We start from the raw sequence: 12,486 nt of genomic DNA, 5'->3' as shown, positions 1-12,486 counted from the left end.
ATTACAAGGTGGAGACGGTAACTCAGGACAAACCACAGTGGAGATTATTAGAGGAGGCCTATGCCAAGAGGCACATTGTGATTTGAGACATTATATAAGGTATAACTGATGCAAACGCGTACATTATCTTTAATCTCAGAATAAAGGGCTTTATTATTATTTGATTACAAGCTTTGTTTCTCACTTTCAGACGCATTAATTTGAGGGAATACAAAAACCATCTCTGAAACATTCTATATCTTATGGTGTATTATTCCGATCGGTTCAGTAGTTTTCGCAGTACAACCGAACAAAAATACCAACATAGAAAAACTATGAAACCATATGTAATAAAATATTGTATAACAGTCGGCTGTTACCTAAAACGTAAGTTCTAAGTTGCCTATAGAAACAAACGAGCGCATCTGTATGTTAAACAAATTATTAAAGGAAACACATCATAGTCGTACTTAGTATAATTTACTTTGACGTACTTTTATACAAAGTTCCAAATATAACTTGAAATATCTATGATCGTTTCAGAATAGTTTTCGGAAGATGTATCTTTTTCTTGCCGCACTTTAGTAAATAACTTGAACCCTCTTCAAAATACTTCGACAGTGGAGAGAAAACAATCTAAATGAAATATAAACCTTCTTTCTTCATTTTTCGGTATTTGTCACATAATATTTAAGTTACATTAAGAAGTTGGGCATATACCTTGTTCGTAAGTAATACGAATAAAAATTATAATGAAACAGCTTTTACAAATTTTATCTCGGTTAATTTTTTTTTTAAATGCCCGACGTCTCAGATACTTTACACCAACTGGGAGGATTCTAGTACTAGTAATACCAATGCTATACTTGGGAAAGAAATTCTGAATTAGAAAGATGATATAATTAGATACTAAACAGGCCTTTACTTACTTTTATAATAGCTAATATATATCTGTACTCATAAGTAGTAACGTGATATTTACACAGCCTATGTCTGTTAAAAACCAAGAACAAAATATATCATAGCGGTTAAAGATTTATTTCTATAGTTTTAGAGGGATTCACACAAAGTCGATGTTACATTTTACATGTGTATTTAATAATCTCTGTAAATATTTGACATATTTATTTTTCATTTAAGTACAGTTTTACTCATCATCATTACAGCCTATACAGTCCACTGCTGGACATAGGCCTCCACAAGTTTACGCCGAAAATAACGTGAACTCATGTGTTTTGCCCATAGTCACCACGCTGGGCAGGCGGGTTAGTGACCGCAGTACTGGCTTTGTCGCACCGAAGACGCTGCTGCCCGTCTTCAGCCTGTGTATTTCAAAGCCAGCAGTTGGATGGTTATCCCGCCATCGGTCGGCTTCTTAAGTTCCAAGGTGGTTGTGGAACCTTGTTATCCATTAGTTGCCTCTTACGACACCCACGGGAAGAGAGGGGGTGGCTAAATTCTTTAGTGCCGTAGCCACACAGCACAGTTTTACTCATAGAAAATTCTCTTTCAGCTGTGTTGCGATTCCTTTGTAACTAAAACCTAGATTGTAAAATAGTGTATGTAGTATTCAAAACATATCTAGTAACAAATATTTAAGGTTGGAATTTTAATTATTCGATAAAGGATCCGTTTACCTTTTGAGTTGATCCGATAACAAAAGCGACTAACACCATTAGGTAAATTGATCAAGAATTAAACTAATATTAGACAGCCAGAATGAGCAAAGTGCCATGGCATGTCAATCAGAAAGAACCATGTACAAAATCTTTAGCAACGATTAATTATTCTACCCCTCCCCCTCCCCTTTCGTGAGACTGACGCTGAATATAATAGAGATTGACGGGAAATAAAACTGTTCAAGTATATTATAATTAATTTATTAAAATTAAATAAAATTCAAAGCAAAAACCAAATTATTTTAATAGCTATGAGATTTCTTTTAGCCGGCAAAATTAATTTTTTTTTATATCTGTAATATTTTATATATTTTTTAAGTTGATGTGAGATTTTCGATTAATCCTTCCTCAGCTTAAATGAGATTTGGTAAGATTTCATTGCCCCCCCCCCATTCTGAGCTCACTTAATTAACGGATATCCCCTTATTTCAGGCGTTTACATGTCAAAATTATATTTTCGAAGTTATAAAATATGTGGCCAAAAATCAATGAAAGTAAATTCATAATAGCTTACTCTCAATTATCGTTTTATGTTAATTGGCAGCTTATTAATTTAGATTATTAGAAGATTAAAATAGAAAAAGATTTAAATAGAAATAAATATTTGGAAGTATACTGTGTTGTCTTAAAAAGTTACATCAGCTCAAACCTAACGGTCACCGTTTTTTATTTATTTATTTATTTATTTATTCTTATAAAGGTACTTCAATGACTTATTCACTATTAACAATACAGGATATAATATTCGTAAAAATAAGTTTATGGTGAACTTGTCACTTACAGAAGTACACAACACTTACAAAAAAGAACTTTGTTCTATCGTTACATTAATAAAATATTAACAAACAAATCCAACACCAAAGAAACAGCAAAACTACTTAATTAGAATAACTTAAGAATGTAGTTAACGAGTGCATTGCAAAAGTTTGATTAAAAAATAAAAACAAAATACCAAAGATAAAAAAATTAAAATTAAAAACAATAAAATGAGACATACGCAGAATTAACAATTACAATTGTTCTTCAGAACCAGTCAATGACTTTTTGGCAAATTGGACTAAAGTGTTTAAAGTGTGTTGTAAGTTTTATACGCCAGGAGAGCTAAAATAGTCTCCTTCAAACCACCTCGTTTGCATTTTGCTTTGCATTGGCGTTTTGTTTTGCATTGGCGTTTTGTTTTGCATTGGCGTTTTGTTTTGCATTGGTGTTTTGTTTTAAAAATATTTTTTTCTTCGTTTCGGTATACTTTTTTGAACATATTCTAAGAATTATCATTTTTTTAACGTGATAGTAAACCTAGATATGTGACGGCACGCATCACCCCTACACACGGCATTTTGATTCGTTCACATTCTTGATTTTGATTGTTAACTGGATACAATTAGGTTGTCACACTATTTAAAAACAGCTCTTAACGATTATCTAATTCGAGATTCTCTACATAAAACCTTGGAAGGTGCTTTTGCTGCAACCAGCGTAGTTTGTACCCTGGTTGCAGTGTGTAGTTTTTACTCCATATAGTTTTTTTTTTGTTTATATAAATTCGTCTTGCCGCTATTTATATTGCGACAATTTTTAAGTCATTATCATTATTTGATTTTGTATATCGCCTTTCATATCATTTTTTTATTATCATTGTTATTTGGTATCTGTAATATTAGGACAACCCTAAGAGGAAGTTGTGTATGGCTTTTGAATTTATTATTTTGAAGTGTTTTCTTGGTTAAAATTCTTTTCGTGTTGAGAATGAAATCCGGTTTCATTCATATTAACAAGACGTGCGAACAATAGAAAGTTAAGAAATCCAATTTATTTCTCTAAGCTTAAGAAATAACTTTTCGATTATTATGTCAAAATTAATCTCACATGACTCTTCATACCTAATCGGAACAATATTTCATAAACAGCATGGCACTTCTAGATTAAAAACACATATGCAATAATAAAAAAAATGAAAAACCATTCAAAAGCATGAAACATGGATATTTTAATTTATCAATATCAACCTTTCAACGCAATGTTTACACTATATGCTTTTGAATAAATATGCTCGCTATTTCTCTATGAATGTAATATGATTTACCGCTAACGAACCGCATTGAGCTTTGCAATTGTACATTGGTTTCATGTATGATAATACCAGTTATGAGTCATATCATTGAGGAAGATTACAATAGTAAGAGCATATAATACCTTACAGTAGGACTGCCTTTAAGCGGTTTTATTTGAAACTTTTTCGGAGCATACAATACTCCTGTAAATAGATGGGTGGGTAGATTAGATAGTAGTTCGTCTAATATTATTTTTACACATTTTTAGTCTTTAATAAATATCGTGATATGTTTAAGTCATAAAAAAATGATTATAGATTAAAACAATAATTTTTTATACTCTCGTGTTTAAAAGTGTGTTATTTTCTTGCCGTGGAATCTCATTGTCAGTCAGTCAGTCAGTATATCCTGTTGCAGTCCACTGCTGAACATAGGCCTTCTTAAGTTCACACCTGACATCCCGGTTTTCCGCAATACTCTTACAGCCCAAACTGCCAATCTTCTTCTTCGATCTTGAATCTTATTGATTATAAACCAATTACCCGTAAAATTAATTTTTGATACAATAAACAAGCGACGAAATCACGAATATCAGTAAGTTTATTACATAAATAAAAAATGTATGTCTATTAAATTAAAATTTTAAAATAATACAATAAATAAATAACTGAGGTAGAGCACAGCAGCAAATTTCCTGCTCCAAATATGGAGCAGCCCGACTGGGGTAGTACCTTGACCTTACAGAATATCACAGCATAATACTGCTTTTAAGCAGTATTGTGTTTCTGTTGGTAAATAAGGTGACAAGACCTCCTGGTCACCTTATTTACCAACCTATCTCACTGCGAGGAATAAGGCCGCACTGCGGTCGGCGCAGAAGATCATCGCGGTGAGGGTGATTTGGGGGTATCGTACGGTATCGTGGGCTGCAGCTACTGCTCTAGCTGGCGACCCCCCGTGGGAGCTCGTGGCGGAGGTCCTTGCCGAGACCTACTCATACGTCTCGGGTAGGAGGGCTCTCGGTGAGAACCCCACGTTGGACGGGATCCTACGGGTGTGCCGAATGGGGCAAGAAGCATTAATGCGGAGGGGGGGGAGGACCTGGCGGAGCAGCCGTAAGGCACTCGCGTAACGGCTGCGTTGCGCCCAGTCCTTGAGCGGTGGATGCGCCGTAAGCGCAAGTCCTTCACCTTCCGTCTGACGCAAGTTCTCACCGGGAACGGCTGCTTTGGTGAATACTTGTGTCGGACGGCCCAAAAGGAGCCGACGACTGGATGTCACGATTGTAGCGCGGCGGTGGACTCTGCCCAGCATACTCTCGAGGTGTGCCTGAGATGGGCGGCGCTGCGTCGCGATCTGACGACAGTCCTCGGAGGAGACTTGTCACTGCCGAGCATCATCACCGCAATGCTCGGCGACGACGAGTCCTGGACGGCGATGGTCTCCTTCTGCGAGACAGTAATGTTCCAGAAGGAGAACGACGAGCGGATGAGAGAGGAGGCCACCGACGAGGCCTCCGTCCGCAGGCGACGAACAGGGGTGCGTACGTTGCGCTACTTAATGCACCTCCAGTAACGCCCCTGTGCTCGTGTCGGGCCGGGATGGGAACCCGGTCCTGCTAGACATGGCGTCGTCGGGATTGTTCAGAGTGAGCCGGAAAGTCCCCATGGAAGTCTGGCCTTTTCGCCGAGGCCAGCCGGTCGCTGAAGGGATCCTGTTGCCTGCAGATCCGGGACCCTCCAATTAAAGCGGCTAAAGGCTCCCGCAGGGGTTTGGTCGGTAGTGCACCCCCAAGTGTTGAAGCCGACATACGGTCTAGGACTGCCTACCCGGGCGTCCTGGATATCACCCATAAATGGGTTCCCCTGCGATAACAAAAAAAAAATTACCAACCTATGGGAATAGAGTCAACAAAGCGCTAGCAATGCTTCTGGTGTTACAGACATCTATAAGGTACGCTAATCGCTTACCATCAAGTGAGCCGTATGCTTGCTTGCGACCTAGTTATATAAAAAAAAAAATACATTTGTCATAAAATCTTATCTTAGAGTAATAATTTATTAAGAAACTTAAAAGTAAGACTCAAAAACAGTATCGAATATAAAAATTCACTAAGTTCACAACCAAGCTATTTTAACAATTATATTTTACAATTAAAAATAAATTAATAAATTACGTTTAACGCAAAAACGTAACGAATGTAATTGGTATTTACTAAATCTGTTTAGTTGATTAACTGCTATTAGCCTTTCATTCGATCGTGTTGTTCCGCTAATAATCAAACTATTTATTATTAAAATCCACGCATTCTCTTCAATTTTTAAACTTAAAAATTATGTATTTAGTATTATTTAGCTGTTATCGGTCGATGGTACCCTTCTCGAAGTTGTTCAGGATCATATTTACCTAGGCCATACTATCCAATTAGGCCGCAACAACTTCGAGAAGGAGGCCGAAAGGAGGATTCGGTTGGGCTGGGCATCGTTTGGCAGGCTTCGTCGAGTCTTCACTTCAAAGATTCCGCAATGCGTGAAGACAAAAGTCTTCGAGCAATGCGTCCTGCCTGTGTTAACATACGGAGCCGAGACGTGGACACTGACGAAGGGACTGGTCCACAAAGGGGTTGTTTCAAATTTATATGGAGCCTGGGCTAGGTATTTGTACAGTATTTTAAAATGTTCAGGTTCATGAAATAGTAATTATTTCTTCATTATTTCTCATTAAAAGGCCTTTTTTACGCGGTAGTTTTTATTTTAAGAATTAAAATCGCAACCACTTGGCATCCTTTTGACAATGACATGTACACAAATGTCATGATGACATTTTACATAATTATAATATATATATATATATATATATATATATATTATAATTATGTAAAATGTCATTATATAACTAAAACAATTGGTACCTACGCATCCAACAACAAGTCGATTCTGAGGAGACCTGTGTCTAGTAATGGGTTGTGAAAAGGGACTGAGACGGATATTTCAATGTCTTATTTATTTAAATAGTGACATTTCATCTAACATAGATAACAAAAATACATAGATAGATGGGGTGGATGCACTTCGAGAGTTACCATTCTACGTATGTACCCAATTATCAATTTTATAAACTACCTCTAAATCACTGTAAAACTACTTAAATGCATATTTTATTTTAATTTCTATGATTTTATACTATTTTTTCGAATACTGTACAAAGACCTGGCCCAAAATGAAACAACCCCTTTAAAGTCGCGCAACGTGTAATGGAACGGGCTATGCTTGGGGTTTCTCTCAAAGATAGGATTAGAAATAAGACTATCCGCGAGAGAACGAAAGTAACTGACATAGCCCACAGAATTAGCAAGTTGAAGTGGCAGTAGGCTGGTCATCTGTGTGGCAGGACCGGTGGCCGTTGGACTAGACGAGTCCTGGAGTGGAGACCGCGTCTTGGCAAACGCAGTGTGGGACGTCCTCCGGCCCGTTGGACCGACGATCTACGTAAGATTGCCAGTGTAGGCTGAATGAGAATTGCGGAAAACCGGGATGCCTGGCGCGAACTTGGGGAGGCCTATGTCCAGCAGTGGACTGCTATAGGCTGTAGTGATGAAGATGAGTGAGTGATGAGCTGTTATCCTCTGTAAGGTTGAGATACTTGCCTAGTCGAGTTGTTCCAGATTTCGTATAAAATATTTTCTGCTGTAACCTACCCCAATAAAATAATATCAATCTTATATGTCATGATGATAACATAACACGCATTTCTATCAATGATTATACTAGTGATAAGTACTATGTGGCGTATAATTACAGCGGTTTTTGCGGTCAGATAAATAATAGCTATTTCAAACCATTGTAATACAGGTTAATTTGCGGTTATCACTCGATTCTAATCCATTAAAACCGCTTTGAACATGTTCCTAGTATTATTTTAATTTGCAATTATACTAATATTATAGGACATTTTTTTGTTGACCCAGAGGAAATCCCTAACGGATGCCTCCAGCCCGTGGGGGGCTCGAGGGTATGTCCGATTCGCACGGACTAAAACCTCTGGAGTGTTCCTTCGCTCGCCTGGGGTGAGATCATATATTATAGGACTAAAGAGTTTGTTTTTTTGCTTGAACGCGTTAATCTCGGGAACTACTGGTCCGATTTTAGAACCTCTTTTTTTTCAAATTAGCGTCGGTGAAAACGCGGGGCATATCTAGTTGAGTATATTTTGAAATCTCTATGTTAACTGTGTGAGTTTGTGGACAATTCAGAATGTATTAGAAATATATAATTATACGACATGTTAATATAAGTACTTATCTTTACATGTCCAGGACATTTTAATGTTGTTCTACAAAAACTAGATTTTTTAGCAAATGATTTTTTGATAAATGATTTGCTAAGCATTTGCTACGGTTAAAAGTGCTTGAATTTTGTTTGACCACGTTATATAGTAACTAGCTGAATTACCTTAATCCTGCTCCCTTATAACTTAGGGGTTTTAAAATATAAATGTTGGCCGATGCTCAGACCTACTCGATATGCACACAAAATTTGATAAAAATCGATCCAGCCGTTTCGGAGGAGTATGCTAACTAACATTGTGACACGAGAATTTTACATGTACATACATAGTAATCTTCAGGATGTGTAATTAATACTTTTGTTTCATTTATTTGTATTCGTGGCTTAAACATATGTAGCTTGAAGATATGATAATCTTTCATAAGCATGGAGTGAAGTTTACCTCGATTATGATTTCAAATGTTCTGTCTTGGCATTCAAAATACAAACCACAACTGTGGTATATTTTGCACAACTAATACAACAAAGACCTTTGTATAAAATACTTAATCTACATAAAATCAAGAAACGCTTTACAAATATAATTAACTGTTATGATAAAATTGTTTTACAGTATTTATATTAACAGGTACCTTAAAATTCGTTATTTAAAAAGTTATTTTATATTTTGGTATAATAATAATTAATCTATAATAATAGTTTCTTAAATGATACTTTCAAAAACTTCTACGCTCTACATATTGAATAACATTAGGGACAGGTGATTTTACTCTGACCTATCCATTCTGTCTTAGAAATTATATTTACTTTCGAGCGACATATTTTGGGTCTGTGGATAAGCGTCTAGAACAGCATCCTATTTTCTTTTTAACTCTTATATTTCATGACTTTTTTTGTCAAACACAGATTGTATCGTTCCAACTCTTATAAACAAAAAAAAAATCGTAATATCCTCCTAAGTGTACCGTAACACTATTAACACCTTTTTTTTGTAAACTAAATTAAGAATAATTTTAGTTGCGTGGGCTTCCTAAAAAAAAATCGAAATTCAAGTATTTAAGTTTGACACATTTTAATTATTTTAAAATAATTTGTCTTTTGTATCCTGCTAGAATTTTAGCTTTTATACTGCAAGGAAGATATACGTATATCCCAAGCAGCAATAATGTCACTACATGTTTTGAAACTCAAGGCAGTGACATGGAATACGCTTTATCTGGAAGTAGCTACACCATGTACAGCGTCCAGAGTATGTCACATATGATAGGAACATTTGGAGTTTGAAAACGTGGTCATTGTTATTATAAGTGACAAAGTATTTTATAGAGCTATTTATGAAGTAGCAATACTTTTATGATTTTCCATTTATATCATATTTGAATGAAATAGAGTGAGAGGAAGTTTTAAATTTGACATTAATAATGAAAGATACATTTTTAGTACTATGTAGGGTTGAAAATAAACGTACAGTCCACCTGACGGTGAGCAGTCTATGGATACCGGCAAAAGCGTCGCCAGCGCATTGATCCTACTTCCACTTTCACAAAACTTTTCTTTACGAATTGTAGCTACCTTGTTCATCACAGAAACATAATACTATTTGAATGTAGAATTATTTGCCTTCGATCTTTAAGGGCAAGGTACTGAGGTACACACACACAGACACAGACACACACACACAAGCCTATCGAAGTCCACTGCTGGACATAGACCTCCACAAGTTCGCGCCGCGTTTCAGTTTTGATAAAAAAAAGAAAAACGTAATGAAATTAAAAAAATGTTACTGTTAGTTAAAATGTAAAGAATCAAATTACTGCAGTTTATTCGGCTAAAATTAAACTCGATTTTGTTCCGATATTTTAAAGCATTTATCATATCGACGCTGCCGATGTGCTTAATTAGATAAATTATACGTTCCCTTTCACATCTGACTAATGAAATATGAATCATCGACCTGTTTTATATTTCATTAAGAGCGTGAAATGATTATTAAGCGTAAAACATTTTTAATTGGTTCAAATACTCTTTTTAACCGACTTCCAAAAAAGGAGGAGGTTCTCAATTCGACTGTATGTTTTTTTATGTATGTTACATCAGAACTTTTGATCGTGTGGACCGATTTCGACAAATTTTATTTTAATCGAAAGGTGGTGTGTGCCAATTAGTCCCATTTAAATTTATTTGAGATCTAACAACTACTTTTCGAGTTATATCTAATAATGCGTTTTTACTTGACGCTTTTTTCGTCGACCTACGTTGTATTATACCGCATAACTTTCTACTGGATGTACCGATTTTGATAATTCTTTTTTTGTTGGAAAGGAGGAGGTATCCCAAATTTAGTACCATGATAAGGAAACCAGGATCTGATGATGGGATCCCAGAGAAATCGAGGGAAACTCTTGAAAATCCGCAATCACTTTTTACTGGGTGTACCGATTTTGATAATTCTTTTTTTGTTGGAAAGAAGATATCCCTAGTTTAGTACCATGATAAGGAAACCAGGATCTGATGATGGGATCCCAGAGAAATCGAGGGAACTTCTTGAAAATCCGCAATAACTTTTTACTGGGTATACCGATTTTGATAATTTTTAATTTAATCGATAGCTGATGTTTTTCATGTGGTCACACATAAATTTTATTGAGATCTGATAACTACTTTTTGAGTAATCTTTGATAAAGCGTAGTTACTTGACTATTTTTGCGTCGATCTACGTTGTATTACTCGTCGATGTAATTGAAGTCGGTTCTTTTTTCGTTTGCGAGCAAACACAATTATGTTTATTTATTTTTTAACCGATTTCAAAAAAGGAGGAGGTTACTCAATTAGACCATATATATATATATTAATGTGTGTTCGGGGATAATTTAGTCGTTTATGAAACGATTTTGACTATTCTTTTTTGTTGGAAAGAAAATATCCCAAGGATGGTGCCATGATAAGAAAACAACGATCTGATGATGGTATTCCTCAGAAATCGAGTGAAACTATAGAATATCGTAGTGCGTTTGTTAATTTTTTTCGTCTACCTATGTTGTATTACTTGTTGATGTAATTGAAATCGTTTTTTTTCGTTTGCCAGCAAATACAATTATCAGCTTTTTTTAATTAGAATATTTTAATAAATGCATTAAAAATATTTCAAACGTTCAGCTAATAAGAATGAGCATTAAAATGAACATTTTTAATAGGTATATATATGTACGATACTATATAGTATGTCGTTATAATTTTGTTATTAATTTAAAACTTCTGATCATTATCATCATCATTCCAGCCCATTGCAGTCCACTGCTGGACATAGGCCTCTACAAGTTCGCGCCAAAAATGCGTGAACTCATGTGTGTTGCCCATAGTCACCACGCAGGGTAGACGGGTTGGTGACCGCAGGGCTGGCTTTGTCGCACCTAAGACGCTGCTGCCCGTCTTCGGCCTGTGTGTTTCAAAGCCAGCGGTTAGATGGTTATCCCGCCATCGTTCGGCTTCTTAATTTCCAAGGTGGTAGTGGAACCTTGTTATCCCATAGTCGCCTCTTACGACACCCACGGGAAGAAAGGGGGTGGCTGTATTATTTGGTGCCGTAGCCACACAGTACACACAAAATTTCTAACGTACTAAAATAGACACAACGATATAAATTATCAATGTTCAATTACTAACAGAGCTATGCTTGTCCACCACTTTTCTAGAATTTTGACAATCTTAATATTATAGCGATTAAGAAAAGTTCTAGAAATACATTATTCTACAATTTGCACGTGCGCTGCAGGAAGAATATTAACACAGGAACGTTTTACTAACTTGACCACGTACTATAGTTTAATGCCAAGCACAGTGTGAAAGAAATTTACTCTTAAAACAAAGTTTGCGATGGCGAAAATGTGACGTTTATATAAAATTAAACAGTCACATTATACAGTATATAGGGAGAGCTGTTGCTTTTTTGAACGTTCAGAAAGCTTAGAACATTTTTATGTGTTTAACGTCTGTTTTAATTTCTCATATAGATCGAAGAATATATATATATATATGTTTGTCTATATATATAGGGCATGGTAATTGGATGGACTCAAATCTCAAATGTTTGAATGACGAAAATCAAGAATAGGGATGAAAAGAAAATAATTAAAGTAACTAATAAGTTATCTTACCTTTATTTTTGCGTAGATGGCAACCTTTAATGAAGTATCATGTTGATCTGTAACAAAAAAATATAGCAATTAGTTTATAAGAAACAATAAATATCAAAAACTGAGAGTAAAATGTTTTATATATATATATAACTAGGCGGTAAACAAACGTGCGGCTAATCTAAGTGATTACCATCACTTATCCGTTAACGTCTGCAACACCAGAAGCATTGGAAGAACGTTGCCAATCTCATCCCCAATTGCCCCCAAGAACTCTGGTCACCTTACTCACCAACAGGAACACAACACTACTTGAAAGTAGTATTATTTAGCTGTGATCTTCTGTAAGGTCGAGGTA

This window comes from Melitaea cinxia, chromosome 20 (genome assembly GCF_905220565.1).
Source record: "Melitaea cinxia chromosome 20, ilMelCinx1.1, whole genome shotgun sequence".
NCBI lineage: Eukaryota > Metazoa > Arthropoda > Insecta > Lepidoptera > Nymphalidae > Melitaea > Melitaea cinxia.
Note: the sequence above shows the minus strand (reverse complement) of the source record.